General features: G+C 41.0%; 1 protein-coding gene across 11 annotated transcripts in view; it reads right to left on the bottom strand.

Moving 5' to 3' along the window:
• SGCD (sarcoglycan delta) overlaps positions 1 to 19,511 on the bottom strand; it is a 376,562-nt gene that overhangs the window by 248,770 nt on the left and 108,281 nt on the right. For 3 of the 11 annotated variants that reach the window (XM_061456825.1, XM_061456824.1, XM_061456826.1), the window contains one exon: positions 8,103 to 8,166. The exons of the other annotated variants lie outside the window; for them this stretch is intronic. The gene's annotated coding sequence lies outside the window, so the exon portion shown is untranslated. The remainder of the gene's footprint in view (positions 1 to 8,102; positions 8,167 to 19,511) is intronic. 11 annotated transcript variants of the gene reach the window in all.

A 19,511-nucleotide genomic window follows, 5' to 3' on the forward strand; every position in this document is an offset into this window, starting at 1 on the left:
AGCACTGCCAGAAGGAGGTGGGCAAAGAGCAGCATCTCTCATAATTAATTCAGCTGAATCAGAAAAATATTTACAACTGCTGCCTTTGCTGAAGAAAACAGGCAGAATTCTGCTCACACTGAAAACATGAAGAGATGGGTCAGGCTCCTACTACACACGCATGGATTTCAAATTATGAGCTTATATAGTTACTATTTTGTTCGCTTAAAGCATCCCAAACTTATGAATTATGAATTCATCACACAAACTGATCTTAGGGCTAACATCATCCTCGATTAAGATTAAAAAATGGGCATGTTGGGGGTATGTGTGGTTTCTGGTCTTGGAGGGGGTGGGTTAAAAGTGGAAGCAATATAATGCAGTTTATTTAGATTTCTAGTATCAGGGCAGACATTCTTGGAAACATTCTACATATGCAGTCGGTTCATTTACACAGCATCTACCTCAGCTGGCCTTTCTTCATAAAGTCAACACTTTTCTAGCTGTAACAGTAACACAGAAAATAGACATAAAAAGAGTAGGAAGGGTTTAGCACATCCACTTTACGGATGGGGAACTGAGGGCCAGGGTAGTCAAAATACCTGCCCGGGGCTACCTGGTAAGTACATGCCGGAGGTCTACATCGAGAGCAGCCATCCAGAGACCTTCTTCAATGTGCAGCTCACAAGGGTATCTTTCATCTTCAAGGTAGTTTGCCAATCCTATTCCCCTACATATTCTGAAAATAGCTTGAAAATTAACTCTCTGAATTCTCATACTGAAAGAAATCTCATGCAATGTCTACTTTGAGTTTCAGTCTAGGTAATTTCCTCCCCCAGCTGCCAAAGTTCCTTGCACAAAGGATTTTATACCTATCAACTCGATAACTTTTGCAAATGCTTCATTATGAACTATGGCCAGAGAAGATGTGCTACTGTTCAGGCAGGCCCCGTATTACATATTCAAATTCATTATCTCTATCAGCCTTCTCAACCTCTTATGTTTGATTAAGTCTCATCTCCCAAAAACTGATTAGATCTAGTCAGCCTCTTTAAATTATTATTCCTCATTGGTCCAATGCTGCTAAACGTTTCTAAATGTGACAGTAATCTAGTTTTAAACAAATCACCCGCAAAGTCTACAAAACCATCTTTAGCAAGCTAGTAATCTCTTTGATAGCTTCACCGCAAGCAGCAAGAGCAATGCAAGCCATGTACATTAACGCTTGCACCAGCAGCAGATAGGCTACATACAACTGAAGGAGCCTGGAAGCTGCTCAAGCCACAAACAGGAACATACACACAAGTATTTCAACAAATCTTGCTCTGTACCCACAAAAGCCCAGAAAACAAGGCTTAAAGGCCACATGTTAAAAGGAAGGCAGCATACCAGAAATACAGCCATTTGTGACAAGCTCCAAAGCCTCCTGTTTAGGGGCGGCTGCTGCAGCCACAATCAAACCTTACTTTGTGAGCATCTCAGTTTAGCTGTAATACTTGTAGATGCGCATCTCTAACAACCATGGGTTTTATCTTAATTTAACTTCTTTCTTCAAAGAGCATGCAAGATCCTTGCTGTCTTTTTAACACAAAAATGTTATTCCCTCCATGATCACTCACACAGCAGTGGGAGGAAGCTGTCACTGCCACTGCCTGCAATGCAGTCCATGGATAAAAGACCGCCGAGGCTGATGGTATCTAAGGACCTTGGACCCCAAATTAATTTTTAGAAACATGATCGTTCTTTGGCAGGCGAGTTTGCATCCACTCGCACCAAGCTGTTAGAATAAAGGGAAGAGCCCCAGAATCTACTTTCTCTACACACAGCACAGCCTCTCTTAGAAAGTGTTCTCATCATTTCAGCAAGTCAATGAGAAGCAGATGGCTCTTTTCCTTTTTGAACCATTGCTCTCCAACTCGCACAGGGCCACTCACACTTATAAGTAGCCTCACAACAACCATGAGAAATACAGAGAAAGATTTCAGTGCCAGGTCAAGCTGGGATGATAAACGTGAGAGAGATCTCTTGAAAAACAAATGTTTTCCACTGGTCAAAGTAAGAATCACTTTGCAGCTAAGAAAACTCCCAAAATGAAGTGTTCTATTGCAAATCTAGCCCCAAACACCATTTTTCTGGTTTGACCTATTTGTAACTGATCCGTAAGCAAGCGTATGCACAAAGAGAGGTTTTTTCCAAGGGGTCTGTGCTCCTCAGCAACCTGGGCATCTTTTGGAAAAAAAATTATTAGCAGGGCCCAGGAGAGTGCTCTGTGTGTTGCTCAGCTGAGCTTTCTGTCTTCCAAAGGTAAACAGCCTTTTCAGCCACAGTGGTAACACCATGCAGGCAATCAGCAGCCATGCTGAACTGCCATTAAACCACTGAAGTTTAGTAAATGAAAGGCCCTATACCATCAGCTGGGCTCAGGGCCTGTTTCAACCTGAGGATGTTCCATTACTTTTTTTTTTTTTTCTCCTAAAGCAGCTTCATTTTTTTTTTAACCTGAAAATTTGATACAGATATACGAGGGCAACCTGCAGCACTCAGTACCACTGCAATCCAGAACAGCAGTAGACCCTCTTTGTGAAAACAGTCTCTATTGCCTACTGCCTATCAGTCTGGGGGCTACAGAAGGAGAAGGAATTTTTTGCCATAAAACACAGGTTTTGACTCTAAAACCCTGACTGTCCATATCTTCCTCCTGCCCATGCCTCTTGTACCTGCAAGCTCCTCAGCCTGACATGGTCAAGCTCTGCGGTTTTGCAGTCATCAAGACTTAAGGGTGCAGAAGTGCCCCTGCCCGTGGAAAACCACTGGTTCACCACTTTATGGTGGACCTCTTGTACATGGAGGTTTTCAGGGTGTGCAGCAGTCTCAGCACCTCAGCTAGAACTCGCACACTCTCCATATGTGCATACTGCGCGCTACTCTTGCACACTGGAAATGACCAAAAGCAAATTTGCTCATGAAACATTCGAATGAGCATGTTCATAATTTATTTTCTCATAAAATTGAGTCTTCCTCTTCTGATCTCTTTAGCACACCCAACATATACTAATAGAAGCAATATAACGTTCAGTGGGCTGGTGTCACAGACTTCACTTCTGACAATACAGGTTTTGGTCAAACCAACCACAATGAGTCAACTGCATCCTCTGCTGTCACAGGCACTTAAGGTGATGTCTACATCAGATAAGTGCAAAGCCCCAGGCTTGGATTTCTTGTTATAGATGTGCTGTTTTCTTTATTAGCCTATAATTTGTTTATTCTCCTCTTCTAAACTGAAAATCAGAAGGGACTGTCAAGACAGAAAACTCAATCTAAACAGGTCCCCCAAACACACTCATCCTGGGGCAGGTCCAGTGGTTACGTGAGGACAGCAGCTGGCACCTACAGCCTTTGGTGCAGCACTTTCGGACACTGATGGAAGAGGACAGCTGGCTGGGCTGGCACGAGGTGCCACATTTGATTGATTGAGTGATCCGAGTGTCACACGCTTGTAGGCTGTCATTAATGGTCTGTGCTTTCTCTGAGCAGGAGGCACACACCATGCAGCACAGCAGCAGTGCTCACACGAGCCGGGGTCGCTCCAAGAGCAGTCTTTGTCCATGTGTTCTCCTACTTCTCAAAGACACGCAGATTTTATTAAAGTTGTTATTTTTATATATAAATATGTATATTTTTTTCTTTGCTTTACAGACAAGGGGTGTAAGCCACTGCAGTGCACAACTACTGAAAAGTCATTCCTTTTTGCGTAGAAAAAAAAAATCATCAATTTTTATGGATAAACGAGTCATAAAACATTTTCTTCAGGCTATTTAATTCATCAGCTAGCTGGACAGCAAATATGCTAGGATGTTAATTTAACAGAATTATTCCCCTCTCAATAAGGTAAACATTAGATGAAGATCATTAGGCAGGCTGGCAACCCTATCATCTTCCTTCTGCCAGATAAACCCACAGTGCATAGTAGCTGCTGAAGAGGCCCTGGCAATTTGAAGGGTTGTATCTTCCCTGAGCAGATACATCTGCTGCCACACTTCCTATACTTTTGGAGCTGGTTCGGGTTTGTTCTTTTGCCCTCCAATTTCATTTCCTTGTCTTTTAGAATACCAAAGCTATGATTTCAAAAGTCAAAAGATCCTCATGAAAATCCATCAATACATTCATACAAAAAACAAGGACCCCTCCCTAAATGCTGCTGCATGTGTCACATCACAGCCAGGTACCCTATTCGTTATGAGCTATCAAGTTTATTTGACCATCAAGTAAAATAACTTTCACAAACTGTGTTAGTGTTTTTCCCCCTGGGAAGCGCCATTACTTATAAGTAGATCTTGACCTTACAAATAAACTCCATCCTGCCTTTAATAGTTTAAAACAATTGGCAGTTGTGTGATTGAAGGGTGCATTCCCCTTTGGGGAAGAAAAAATACCCATAAAACCAAAGCAGTTCCACACCTGGTTCAGATTTTCAACCTGAAAAGTCTTTATGATAAAAACACTTCTTCTTTTCCCCCTCTACCTACTCTCAATTCACTGCAGTGACATAAAACAAACAAAAGCCTGGAGGGTAACAAATGCTCCAAATTGCAACAAGGAAAGTATGAGAAGACTCTTGCATAGAGCCCTCCTAATATGATTTGGCCTCCTCCCGCTTGCAGAAAAATACAAATACATTTCTAATAAAAGAACTACACAAATTTCAAGGTTTTCTGGTTGGCTGGTTGGGTTTTTTTTTTTCCCAGAAACTATAAAACAAAGCAGAACTGTTAATGAACCTATAATAAGGTAACAGAGCGATATTAGTGTTTTGCTTGCTCCAGTAACAGAAGGTGATGGGTACTGAAAAGCACTCTAGACTTCTAGATTGAAAATACAGTAATTCAACTGAATTGGATCTCATTTCTTATGTCTCATAGATCCTTATTTTTAGAGGTTTCTCTTTATCTCCTCTTTTTAAAGTTTGATAAATTCCTACAGCAGGGATTATACTTTTCAGGGCATTTGTACAGCACCAGCACAGCAGGGCCTCCAGTGCCAATACACCAATAGAATATGGGAAGGGGATGAAAGGATAGAGGATAACTTAAATTTTACACCCTTTTCCTGACATCCCCCCCCCCCCCCCCATTTAGAACTCTGCAGATTCTCAACTCACTCTCATCGCTGTCAGATATATTTCTGAGTGCACATAAACAACATGACTAACACCTGGATTATTATTCATCTATATTCTTCCCCAACATGGAGAACTCTTCTATCTAATGTAGCAGAGCTGAAGCAAATATCCCTCCCTTGTGTTTACTTATCTTCATGAAGAAGCTATTGAAGCATCCAAAACTCTCATCCCTCTGGGTTCTAAGAAGGCTGACACGCATCTCTCCCCTCTATTCCACTTGCTCAATTGGGCCTGCATTATGTTGTTAGTGTTTCACTTTTGAGCCCATGACTGTTCAAAGCCTGCATCTTCCATGTGGACAGTGCTTTTATAGCAAAGATAATAAAATTTATTCAGCAGCCCTTAAAAGTCTCCTCACATAGAAAGGCATGCAGGGAAAACAGTCTCTCAGAGCTTTGAAGCTATATACCAAAACATCTGTTCGGGTTTCAAGGAGTTTACAGCCCAGTTCCCAGAGCTCGTATCAGCAGGTTGAAAAGTCCTTCAGAACTCCAGTATAGCTATTTTCAAACATCTCCCTGCAATCAAACATAGAGTCTTGAGCTTAAATACAAAATGCAATACTTCTTCCCCTCTCCAAGTTTGCAGGGCTCTTCACCTAATTCTTCCAGCAGTTTTTCCCATAAAATCTCTTATGACTTCTCAGCAACAGAGATTTGTATTTCTCCAGTATTACGTTTCAGTTTGAAAGTAGAGGGCCAACTTGGGTTAGACAACATACCACAGAGTAGCGTTTAAATGGACATATTAATCATCACCATTAATTATCCTAACATTTACCACTTGTTGTACAGATGAGAACTTTACCAAACATACAAGAGCATACAATGGGAACAAAACCAGGTTAAGAACATCTGGACCTGACAAGCCCGAAGGTTCTTTGAGCTAAACATTTCAGTCACAAATACTGCTTGACCTGGGATAAGTACAAGAGGACACAAATACTTCCCAAAACAAGCTGTGGCCTGAAATTTGATTTCTCAATGATCAAAACAAAGAAATAGGGAGCTACAGTATATCTGCAGGACAGCTTCCTCCTTTAAAGTGGTAAATTCTTTAACAGAGGTGATAAAGAGCACAGATTCCTCTGGATTACACCAAAATACCAAAACCCAATTCACAAGGAGCAATGCACAAGGCCTACTATAACGTCTCACACCATCATAGCCAGCAGTATTTTCCACAATGCAAAAGTTTCCCCCCACATTACTTCTACGGCATGAGAAATACATTCCCAGTTCTCTCCTGTGACTTTCTTCCTCAGGGAACCTCTAGGATGAAAAAATGCCATAACCCTCACACTGTTTAAAGTCAGCAAGAGCCACAGCTTCAACAAAACAAAAAGCTGATGACGTTCTTTACAAAGGCCATGAAACAGAAGTTTAAATTTAAAAAGGTTCTCAGTTGAGCTCTCCTTTAAAGCTTCCTCTAGCTTTTTCTCTTTAGAGCATTAGCAACTGCTGAGAATTTCTTATGCAGGCAATTTCAGTTTTATCTCTGGGGTTGGTGGAAAGGACTAAGAGGATGATCATCGCTGGCCTGACCAAAGGAAAGCTAGGTCCATAGCTTCTGCTTATGGATACACCAGAAAAGTAAACACTCAGGAGGCAAAAGCCTATTTACACTGAAGGGCAGTGGTGGCATAAAAACAAGGGGGTGCAAACCAGCTGAGAATAAACACATGCTAGAAGTCAGACAATGAGGTTCTATACCAGTTTTCCAGTGCGAGTAGAGGGGGCAAAAAGTGTTTGTGCTTCTAAAATGGAGTTTAATCAGTTAATGAAAGGGCTCATAGGATGTGATTGCTTATGATGGCAGGAAAACGGACCCAGTGACCCAGGGAGGTCCCTTCCCAGACATATATTCTCCTGGTGAGGGGTCTGCCTGCACAGTGAGTAAAAAGAACAGGTAATAGTAGACCCCGTGTGAATTTTCTGAGTTTTGCCCAGGGTTGCAGGAGAGCCAGATTTTCAGTCCATGTGCACGAACAGGGCTGCTAGCTCTATAGAAGAATGACCAAGATACTCTTTTCTATACCATATGAAGATGATCTACTCAACGCAGCTGAAAAGCACACAAACAGAACTAAATTAATTAATTAATTAATAACAGCTAATGGCTTCACAGCCAGGAAACACAGCTCCCTTCAAAATCTGGCTTCCCATCAGGAACAATTTGTTACTGACTTTTTCTGAAGAATATTTTGAATTCTTCAGGAACAAACCAAGAGCAATTACCCAAAACGATGTCTTTAAGCAAACCATATGTGTGGAGCACACACCCTGCAATGCCTCCTTTTTGCAGAAGCATCTGTCATAGGCACTTCTGGCCATCCCAAACAAACACCAGCTACAGCAAAGAAAATTCACTCCTCCACATCCGAGGAGACAGGCGTCAACACAACTTTCCTATGATTTCAGTAGTCTTCATCCAGAGGCAGAATAGGACACTGGGACACAACTCACCATCACATTCATATTAACCCAGATCTCTCTCGTGCTTTTTTAACCTAGTTTCTCAGTTCTACTTTTCCCTTATACTGTGTTGTGATGGTCTTACAAAATCTCTTGAAATCTGATGAGCAATCACTCAGAAAAGTCCCCCTTTGGCAGCCATGGGTACTTTCCTTTTGTACTTTCCATCTATCACAGAAAAAATGAATATAAATAATTCTCAATTTTTAAGAGCAATTCTTAATTTAGCTGTATTACAAATACAGCATCATTTTCACAAAACCAAGATTTCTCTTGTATTGTGAAATGAAATTTTACAGGACTCTGTAACTCATCTCAGAAAGACACCTCACTGCTTTTCAAAGGGACTGCAATATTACACCATCATCAGCAAGCTAACTAGCACTGGACAACTGAGATTTTTAAAACCAGAACAAATCATTAGCTCATTTAATCTGATCATGTCACACAAGCCAGTTTCCCACAGTTACCTCTGTATTAAGCTCATAGCTTCAGTCCGACCAAAAGTCTCCCAGAAAGGCATTCTGTCATGATCTGAAAATGTCAAAAGAAAGGAAATGCACCATCAACCCAGCAGTTTGGTCTCATGTTACATTGTCTTTCACTATCCAGCAAAGTGTCCAACTTGTAATTTTAATTTGACTGGCCTTCATTTCAAGCTGTTATTCTTATGCCTTTCTCCACCAAATTAAAGGCCTGTTATCTGTCACAGTGATATGAAGAGAAGCGCAAAGCTCCAGTTCTGCATTTCAGTCTGACAAAGAGAGATAACTTTTCCTCATCCAACTGGAGCAGCTTCCAAGGCGGGTAGAAAATCATCATGCTTTTATTTCAGCTATGCCAATTTATACCAGTAGTAAATATGACCTCCATAGCATCAGCAGTTTACAGTAAGGTGCTAAGGAAAAAGTAATTTCCAAGAATATTTATTAACAAAATGTACATTATAACAAAGCCAGTGTCTAGCACTTATCTCACATTCCTTTTTCTCGCCTATCCAGACTATGTCCACAGTGATGAAACAAACGTTAATTCTCCTGTTTATGCTCTGTTTCAAATTTCTGCGCTTCCCTACACCTGTAGTCAGCTCTATCTGAATGATGACAACAAGATAAGGATGAAATGATCATAAAATAAACCAAAAGAGTACAGAAATGTTCTTTTGCGTTGGTATCTTTCTTAGTCTGCAGAATGAAAGTCCCATCCCTTTGCTTCATTTTCAGTCACAGTTTACATACCCATAAGCAAAGTGAATTTTCTCAGTAAAGAAGGCAATTTATTTCTCTTTTCAAGAGAAAACATTTACACAGTCGTCATGGCTCTTAGGATTCCTCACATCACAGTTTCCTATTTAGAAATCTCCTCCTACATGCACACCCCACCAGGCTATATTGGTGGAATGGCTTAAAATACAGCTGAGCTCCTTCTATATACAGTTCTGCCCTATCCATTGCACTCTTTTCAGACACAGAAGAAATTAGAATGTCTATTTAAATTACTCAGCACTCCCTACACTATTTTATTTAAAACAACCTTCCTGTCAGATGCTCTGAGCATTGGAGAAAAGCTGTGAACTTTAGCTTTAAAGAGGTGATACAGATTCCCATAAACCTGTGAGTTTTAACTAACTGTGGATGCATCCCACAGCGAAGATGGAGAGCACAGGTAAGTCCGTGGTTTGGCACTTTAGAAAAAGCTAGAATCATAATACAACTTTGAAAACAAACAGCAGCCTGAGGAAAACCATCCTCACATCAGGGAAACCAGAAACATTAGGACAGTTCAACACACAGACAAAGTCTTTACCTTCCAGCCAGCAAGGTCAATTCTCAGCGTTGTAAGAATATTTAGCCCTCAGCAAGTAGCTGAAGTCAGTGTTTGCAACAACAATTAACGCTTATCATGAATTACAACGGAACTCGTAATAACCATAGGCTTTATAGTACTGCAGCATCTCAGGTTGTATGTCTGAGCAGCTGGAGCTACGTGTGATGCTTCTCTCACTGCTTATGGGATAGGAACATGAAATGCTGCAGTGCAGCAAACATCAGTGAATTAAAACAGAAATGAACAACTGCAAAGAGCCTTTGTCAAGCCACGTGAAGTACTTTGTAATATCCTGTGTGTGAGCACAAGCTGACCTGCTTGCATTCCAGTGGGAGTTTTGAGCTGACTTAAAGTCGCACACAAGAGTTAAGAGAACGAAGAACTGCACTGGAGTTGTTTTACAAAGGCAGCCAACGGCGAGGCCTTCTTTTGTTAATATAGTCATTACACAAAAAAGATGTCAAATGCTAGCTTTTATGCCAGCTGAAACTTTATCTTGGGGAAAATGTTCTTTGAAATTTGCAATCACTCTGTCTGCGTTGAAACCAAGCAGTTAGATCAGAAGAATCGCTTTAGTTTCTTCCCCAGCTTTCACACAAAGTCCATCTATTTGCTTGTTACAATACTAGGTTTCCACCTCTCCATTTCCCAGCAGATGTCCAACCCACCTAGTACACACAGTTCTTACCAGACACCCAGACCAGTACTTTTGACTTCCATTCAAACCCCAGACTCCAGCAGGAATTCCTTTTCCAACACCCAGTTCCCCACATCTTCTGTTGCCCCCTCCCTTTGCAGTCTCAGTTCCCCCTCCAGCTCCCAGTAAGGTTTCTGCTTCAAAAATCACTCCTTTAGACCAATCTTACACAGAGAACTTTTAATAACAAACTCACCTAAAATGCTTTCATAATAGAAAAGTATCTAGGTGTGGATTATTTTATACCCAAGTGAAATGCATGGGGAGATATAGCCAGACTACCTCAAGCATAAAACCTTTCTTTAAGCCAGTGTGACAATCAGAAGCAACAGCGCAATCAGAATCCCCCGTGGCTCCTCCATTAATAAGACACTTTGCCTACAGTGCCTACAGCAGGCATGGAAAATTGCATCAAGGTTTGTATGGCATTTCATTTGAGCTGTGGGAGCAATATTGAAGGTCAGAGCAAGAGCACTGCGTCTGCCTAAAGTTTTACCCACAACAGTCAAAGACGGAGCCAAGGAATTAGTCCAGAAAAGTGTAAAGGAAGCTGCAAGAGATGCGAGACATCTCCTGAGATACTGGAGCAAGTTTTAAGCAAGGTGAGGTGTATATGGCAATAAACCTACAGCTCAAATATCACTCACAGGCATAAACACTCGGCTCTTCTTTCCTCCCCATTAAATCACACTTCCCCTCCCACAGATGAGAGTTGTCGGGAGAGATTTGTGCCAGCCAGAGGAACAGACTGAGATGAGTGGGGAGAGATTAATTGAAAACTGAGAAAGAGGATGCCCGAGATAGCAAGCAGCAGCTCTGCAGGGCAAACAGGGAAAAGAAACTGTGTTCAAAAAGCAGATTTAGAGAAATGGGCGGCAAACGTCTCAAGTCACTGGGGCTTGGACTGCAAACAGATTTCCTAATGAAGGAAGCAATGAGACTCTCATTTTGTACCTACTCTAGTCTGGCTTCTGGGGTGATTAGTTCCCTTCCCCTGGAGCCTCTGGCTTCCACAACCCTGAAAACCAGAATTTCCTCTGGGCTTTATTTCTCATCCATAAAGGAGGGTAACAAGGCTATCCCTAACTCCTGGGATCTTCGTGCAAGCAGTACTTTAACAGTTGTGACAAACTATACAAATGAGAACAGAGGATACCATAACAGTCACAAGAAGACTTTCAGGAGGTGGTTCTGGTTTTAGTATCTTCACAAGAAGTCATTTGATACTGAGAATGGAGTGGCTCTTTCCTTTTTTGGTTTTTTTTCCTTCTTCTGACTTAGGAAGTCAAATGACTTCAAAGCTGTGCCAAGAGAATGGTTCTCATAGGTTATAAACACCTAAATACTTAAATACCTTTAACAGACAAAATTTTTATCCTAAAGCTCCAGTTTCCTATTTTCCAGCATAGGTCACAATACACATGAGCTCTGTCAGGTGACGGATGACAGTAACAGGTCATACCAAGCCAAGTGCAGCCCTGAATGGACTCTCCTGTGCAGCAGCCAGAGCAGGCTCAGCAGTCAGGCAGAAGCTCCCAGGGAGGTTCAGTCAGAACCTTCTACACCTCCTGCCACCAGCCCATATTGTGCCTCCTGCCACTCACCCAAGGCATGTCCCGGGTCCAGCCAAGAGAGAACCAGACCTGCTCCTGCTTGCTCTGCCCAGACAGATGTGATGCATGGGGACTGCAAGTTGAGGCTGCTCCAGTGCAGTGCCACCAGCAACCTTGTCCTCCTGTTCCCATGATGGACTGCAGCCACAGAATTGTGACTTGCACCTCAATCACCATCTCAAGTTGCTAACCCACATCTTACCTGTCTTCCACAAACTTTATGAATTGCTCCCATCTAGGTTTTGCTGAGTTTGCTTTCTCATGTTGATAAATGTTGCTAAAATACTGTGGTAATATCAATTACTTTCAGAGACTGCAGAGGCATTCGGACTCAAAAGATCTAGTAGAAAAGGCCTAAAGCAAATGCCTACTGACTGGAACTGGTTTTGTCAGCAGCTGGTATCTTAACTAGTTGATATTGAACTCAAAACCAGTCTCCTCTACAGCAACTAAAACATACAAATGACACTAGAAATCCTACTCTGACAGCACCATTACAATGTATTCCACCTGCTAGTGTTTCAAAGAAAGGTGCTAGTCCCACACAAATTCTGGGGTTTTTGCTACAGGGGTGCACGTAAAAGGAGAGCTGGTGACAGACTGGTAATATTGGAAATAGAAGTCACCCAGTTACTGAAGTACCTCTGTTAGATAGTTTCTTCCTTTAAGGAATTAAAAAAAAAATACGTAAATAAAAATATGATCATGGATAGTATTTGTCTAAGAAACAGGAACATGCAATGCCCACTGCCTCTCTCACTGCTCTAAAATGGTCCCTCTAGCTTAACCCAGAGGGGTCCTCACACACAACTCAATGAGTCTTTACAGGAGATAATTCTCCTCTCTTAAAGAGGGAAGTGAATTAAACTCTGAACTCCAGTCATGTTAACAGCCCCACCTGACACTATAAATCACTGGTGTAGCAGTTTGTTCATGACCATAAATTACTGATACCGTATCCTTCTGCAGATTACTTCTCCTTAAAAACATATTTAATAGACTTGAACACACTCTTCTTTTAAAATACACTGGCTCACACTATCAGCTTTCCCAATGCCCTAGGCACTGATTTCAAGTTTCATAATCAATTATATCATTTTGCTTCGCGGCAGTAATTTGATTACTGCTTTTGGGGTGTGACAGGCATTTGTGAACATTTCTGCCTATCCTCATCTGAAATTGCTCATCTTCCTTCCTTCCCTCCTCCCCACAAAACCTGTGCAAAATTGATAAAATAACATCAATAAATCAAGGCACTTGCATTTTCCCCTGAAGTGACTATATTTCAGATTTCTTCTCTGAAACATAAACAAGGACATAGTTCATCTAGCTCAACAGCATGACCAAAAGGGGTATAAAATGATGATGATGTTTTGTGGCATTTATTGCCAGTTTTGTTAATATGACTGACTGTTTTCCTGTGCAAGCTGTCTCTTCTAGATCACCCTATCTTTGAAATAATCACCACTACCACCTAACATTTGGTAATAATTTACCATGCAGCAATTGGTATGACAGAACCCTCATAAGCAGAAACAAAACTGCAAGATTCAAGGAAAAAAAAAAAGTAGATTTAATTCACATTTGTTTCTGACAAGTTCAGAATCCTTCCTGACCATCCTGTACCCTGCACTGCGCTGCTGAAATGGAGTAGATTTAAAACTGTTCCTATTCAGCATCAAAGGAATAAAGTTCAAACAAAAATTGCCACTTGCTTCCCAACAATTTCAGAAGTTTTAATGAGAACAAGGACAGGAGGCAAGAAAGATATTAAGTTCTAAAACAGGCTGTAGAAAGACGCATGCCCATCCCTGAATCTAGCCGATTTCATCAACCACACGTTTCCTAAGGATACTTAAATCCCCTTACATTTCCACAAACATCTGGAGAGGCTGTAAGTGTAATACAGCTGATAGCATCTACTGAGCTTTTTTTCAGGGCAAGTGTTTTTTCCCAAGGTTAAGTCATTTGTTTCTCTCTCCCTCAAACCCACATTAATATACAGCCTTCCAAAGGGAGGCTGGGACATCATACAAGTGTTCTCTTCTCCATGGTCGAGTGAAACAGACTTTCTTCTTTGATTCTCTCCCTGACCAATAATTCTTCGTGAATGTAAAACAGCACACGTGTTACACATCCAGACCATGGAAGCTTAGAGCAGGTGACCTATACTTCAAAACAAAGATCTCAATGAAACACATAATTCGGTATTTTTTTCTCCTAACTGCTTTTTTAAAGTACCTGATTCAAAATATTTAAAAGTAACTTGTGATCCCAGGTTCCATAAGGTGCTCTTCTCTCCTTTGAACTATCTGAGAGCAATCCATTTCTTTCTGTTGGGCAACCCCAATAACTTAAAGACTTTCATTAAAATTTTATCTGCAAACATGATGCAATGTGCTAATTTACAACTGCGCAACACAAACATCACGATGGAGACAAAGGAAAACAGACCAGAACAGTGAAGGAATTCTCAATCTTATGGCTACTTTGGAATTAGGACAAAAACGGTGGTATGAACAGTCACATTTAACCTTTGTGAATGCTTTATCCCATAGGAGAAAAACATAAAAAGAGCCTGTCTGGCAGAAAGAGCTGTTACAATGGGAAACCCCCGTAAGTCAGATGCATTTTTTGTACGAAGAAGAGTTGTTAATCTCTTCTAAGAGCTAAAGCCCACTCACACAGGGATTTTTAAAAGGATGAAGCATCAGAACACAACCGAACAAAAAATGCAATTGAAAAGAGCAATACACATTCCTGGAATGAAGAATTCCTTCTTGTCTGTATTATTCATTCCTCCACCTCAACAATCACATTTCTGTCACAAACTAGCTGCAATTTTCTTTTCCCCCAAGATGAAACCTATGCTAGTAGATAAGTGCATTGTCACTGTGAATTACTGAATCATGCACATATTTTTTCTTGTAGGTTATTTTCACATAAACTCCTTTTAACTAAGTTAAAGCACAGCATCAGCAATCTGGTTTGCTCTTACAGGTTCTCCTTACTGAGCTAATAAAGACATTCATAAATTATACACTGAAAGTGATTTCAAATTTTAAATTAGCATTCTGACTTCCAGCTACATAAATGAATCTTACATGTTGCCTTTGCCTCCAGATGGATATTCATAGCTGAATAGAAATAGCAGATCTGACCTGTGTTATAAAGCTGCCGTGAAGACCGTACAAGGAGGAACTATAGCACTTCATATTTTGCTGCTCTCTAATACCATCTATTTGTTCATAGTCCCTTTCAAACTGAAAAAAATTTTACCATTTTTATTAATACCCAAGTGTGAGGAATTAAAAATAATAATCTCTGAAGAGTGGTTGAATAGATACTATTGCACAAATTTATATCCCCACATCCCTACTTGCCAGCATTACAGTCTGTGAAACTGAGAACAGTTCAGTATTTCAAAGGAAGCCAATAACCATCACAAGAGCTCCCCTGGGTAACATTACTTAATCTGCAGGTTTATCTTCCGGAGGAAAAAGGAGACTACAAGGAAAAACTATTTCCATAAACAAGGGACTTAAAAGCCAAAGAAAAAAAAAAGTTTGGGTAAGTGCCAAAATTCAGGCACTTTTTTTCTTACAACCACATTCATCCCCTTCCTCCCCCCAAAAGGGGAATACTTCTTTAAATGCAATGGAAGTTGGAGACTGGAAAACGCAGATCTTAGGGAGCATGATATTGGAAGGGTCAGTACTAAAAAGTAACACCTTTCTGCCTGCATCAGGCTCCCCACGGCTTTATTAAAACAGCAACAATAACACATTACACCTTCCAGAGCATCTTCCCCACAACACATGAAACGTCTGACTTATCCCTGCAAGAAAAGTTAAAGCAGTTTGTTATTCCTCATCCTCCTCTTTCATTATTTTATAGCTTTCGATGATAAGAGACAGATGAAAAGCCTTACCAACACCAACAGGGAGAAAGTATCTGCTACAGCAGATACACTGCACAAAAAGGCAATGCGCAAGTGGATTTCCAGGGAAGGACAAGCAGAAGGAATTGCACAGCCTTCATCCTGCAAGGATCAACAGATCCCACAGACTGTAATTACATTAAATTGTTTTGCAAAAGGAAAGATGAGGAAAAGAGGTTACCTGCAATTTTATAGTTTTCATTGAAATTAAAACTACATTTTGGGAGAGTGAGGAAAAAGGACGCGATTTATGCCTTTTTGGAGGACATGGGGAAAGCAAGAAGGGAAGGAGGATTCTCTTCTGGCAATTTCAAGAAGAGGCAAGTGGCTTTGCTAAAGAAACAAGATCTTTACAAGTATACATATAATAATTTAGAACTTTATAAGCAAAATCTGCATTCCACTGGCAGAGCCATAAAGCTCGCCTGCAGACTACACACGATGCTCTAATTGCACTGGCTCCTCAGAGCTGACCCATAAAATCAACAGAAATGACTGACAGACACAGTAAAAGTTTCTGACTCGCTTTTTGGGGAACAAGCCACTGATTTGTTTGGAAGCTATTCCAGACTGTTCTGAGAGTCATGAAGAATAAACAGCCTTTTGCTCAGCTGCCAATATACCAGCCTGAAAGCTCAGCGAGGTGACTTCAGAGAGAAACAAGAAGTCTCTGTGTTTCTACCTGGTACATCTTGCACTAATAATTCCCCTCCTCTGAAACAGAGGATCTCGGTGCCAGAGAACAACAATGAATTCACATGGGCAAAGGCTCACATATGCTGCTTTGATCCGAAATCCTTCCTCACTTTTATAGACTATCTTCAAAGGAAGCCAGAGCCCAGTGTCACATACAGGACCCCAGTAACCACACCATGGTCACACAGACGAGCCTAGAGACACACATCACTCAACAGCCCTAGATTTTGAAGTGCTGCATCCAGCACCTGATACATCACTGATTCAAGACCTGAGTCTCCAGAAATCTCTGTTATTGATGCAAATCTGCTGGGATAAGATGGTCCAAGGTGTCTCCAAATGTTAACCAGGAAAATAGGAAGATGAATTCTCCTACAATCCAACAAGATGAATCCTCCTACAAATCCAAAGCTTTTCTCATAGGAAAGGAGATTAAAAGACAGAAGTATTGCCTGTGTAAGTCTTTGCAGAAGTTTCTGGCACAAACATGTTTCAGCCATGGTCATTGCTTCACAGAACCAAGCGCCAGCCTTTAGAGCTGAGAGCCTATCCTCCTCCACAGCATTTCCAGGTGCTCTCTTGGAAATTCAACCATCAGTTGTAAGGTCTCACTTCTGCACCCGGAATTTGGGATCACAAAAGCTCAGTTACCAAATAAAACACTATCTGTGAGCTAACACAAACAGCCTTTTAGCTGTGACAGAATACCAGATACAGGGCAATTCTTGTCTTTATTCACACATCCTAGACTGGCTGCAGTGATTTCAAACACCTGCCTGCTTTTCTCTGCAATGCATACTGTATCATTACCCCCTGAGAAGCCACTTTACACTTTGCTCTCCTGTTTCCTTGCTCCTACTTTGTTGTATAAAGTTACACAGAAAATAACACCTAAATGGCTCCACATCCTGCAGGGAAGTTGCTTAAAACATCACTCAGTTTTTCTGAATATTCTCATGCTATTGCAAACAAACAAACAAACTCAGTCATTAGAGCTCAAACTTGGCAGGTTTTTTTGGCACAAACCCTATGAATTAAGTAAAAAAATATTTATTTATTCAAATGCATGGGTTCACTTACCACCAAAACACTTTTGACAGTTGCAAAGATGACAGTAACCTGTGATACCTGCTCTTCATCTGTCTTGTTATTTCAGGAAATCCAAAAGGTACCTCCTGAAAAGTCAAATCACTCTGTCCTAATTAGAAGCTTCTGAAGACAAACTTCAGTTGGGACATACACTTCCCACAGATGAAATACTAATTCAGAAAGCAGGAAGTGCTACTCACCACATCTTTCAGATGAGAAGTTGCAGACTTAAAACCACCAATTGAAAACCCAAGCTGAAAACGTTGTTCTTTAATAATGAAACAGAACAGTAGTGTTTGAAGTCTTAGAGATCGTCTAGTAATAAATAAAACCCTGACTGCAGCAACACAGGTTTTGAGAAGCTTGGTCACAGTCACCCAGTCTTACAGAAACAGGACATTGCCCTCTCGATGCAAATGTGGTGATAAAAACTTTTTCCTTACACAGCTGCTATTAAAGGAAGGAGGTATAACTGCGTTAAGGGCATCACATTCCCTTTCCAGAGATGCCACTGTCTCCTAGACCAGTGATCAAACCCAGACAGCGAGCAATCAGGTCAAGTACCACGTGTTCCCCGTGCTCATCTTTGTTGCTACAGTAATATTAACTGGGTTTATTTAGCTTTTCAGCAGCAAACTCTTGGCACTTGAAAATACCTCACAGCCAAGGTCATTCCAAATCATGCCAGTGCCACCACTGGACAAGCAACACTGTATGGAGGGGAAATAAGCCCTACAGAGCCTGTTACTCCTATGTGATTGATTAATGCTGATCATAATGCTAATCTGATTATTATTATGGACATCTAACATCCAAGACTTGCTAGGCAAGGCAGGGACTACCAGCAGCTGATACACAAATATGAGGGCCATTAATAACTTCATTTCTAAAGGCAGTCAGTAAAAATGGTAAAAAATTAGTTTCTTTGTACACTTTTCTGCAAAAGATAGAACCAGCTTGTCTGTAGTACACTAAGAATTAGATGCTAACTTGTCTGTGCTTCTCAGTTACTGATGCGACCTTTGCAGAGCAGATATCCAGTGATTCAAGATCAACAATCAGACATTATTTCTGCCCATATGCTACCAACAGCCAAAAAGCACTTTGTGACTTTCTGACAGCATGTGTGATCTAGGCAGCAAAAGTGCTGTGCCCTGAAAGCAACAACACTCTACCAGCTAAGCCATGTAAGTGTACAGCTTCTTAGAAAACACTTGAACTCTCAATTTTCACCTACTTACAGACCTGTCACTTCCCTTTAAGTCTCACAATGAATGTACGGGTTCATCTCGTGAGGACAATTTATCTTTTCCTTCTACATAAATACACAGTAAGCCAAAGCTAACATGTACTTTTATTTAATTAAACATAACCTAGTAACAAAACATAACCAGGACAGACCCCTTTCAAACAGTCTGTTGCTTCTAGCAGTGTGCAGCACTGGTAACAAGAATTACTGCATCACCCCATGCTGCTTTCTGATGTGGCCCAATTCTGCTGAAGTCCTGTTGATTTACACTGATGGGCCTTGTGGTTGGTTGATCTATTGAATTTCAAGCATTTAAAATGACACACAAAACATCTTTTACCTGCACTGAGCAGCATGTACACACATGACAGGCAAATCCTTCTTTTCTGCAGCTAATGTCCACAACACAAGCTTTTTAGGCAGTGAGGTGGCAAAACATACTGCAACCCAGAAGGTTTTGGTGGCACCTTGGTTTCTGTGCTTTCTTGCCTCGGGCAGGCCATTTTAATCCCCATTTAAAAGTCTAAGGCAGAAAGCACAGTGTGTACTTCTGCTGTGAACCAAACTATGTGTTACTCAATTCACTAGAACATTTCATCCAACAATGGGAACAAGGTAGAAGAATGCTCCATAACTGGAACAGAGGATCTGCAGCTTCAATTGGTATGGAAAAGGCACGCAAGCTCAGCAGTGAACCAACCAAGTACCCTATGATTTTAGGAAGAGCTGACACAAAATGCTTCTTAAGGAAGCAGTAAAAACCTCCAT

Source organism: Pezoporus flaviventris, unplaced genomic scaffold, assembly GCF_033815535.1.
Source record: "Pezoporus flaviventris isolate CSIRO_AGI_PZ_B2104156 unplaced genomic scaffold, CSIRO_AGI_Pfla_v1 ptg000023l, whole genome shotgun sequence".
In the NCBI taxonomy this organism is placed as follows: Eukaryota; Metazoa; Chordata; class Aves; order Psittaciformes; family Psittacidae; genus Pezoporus; species Pezoporus flaviventris.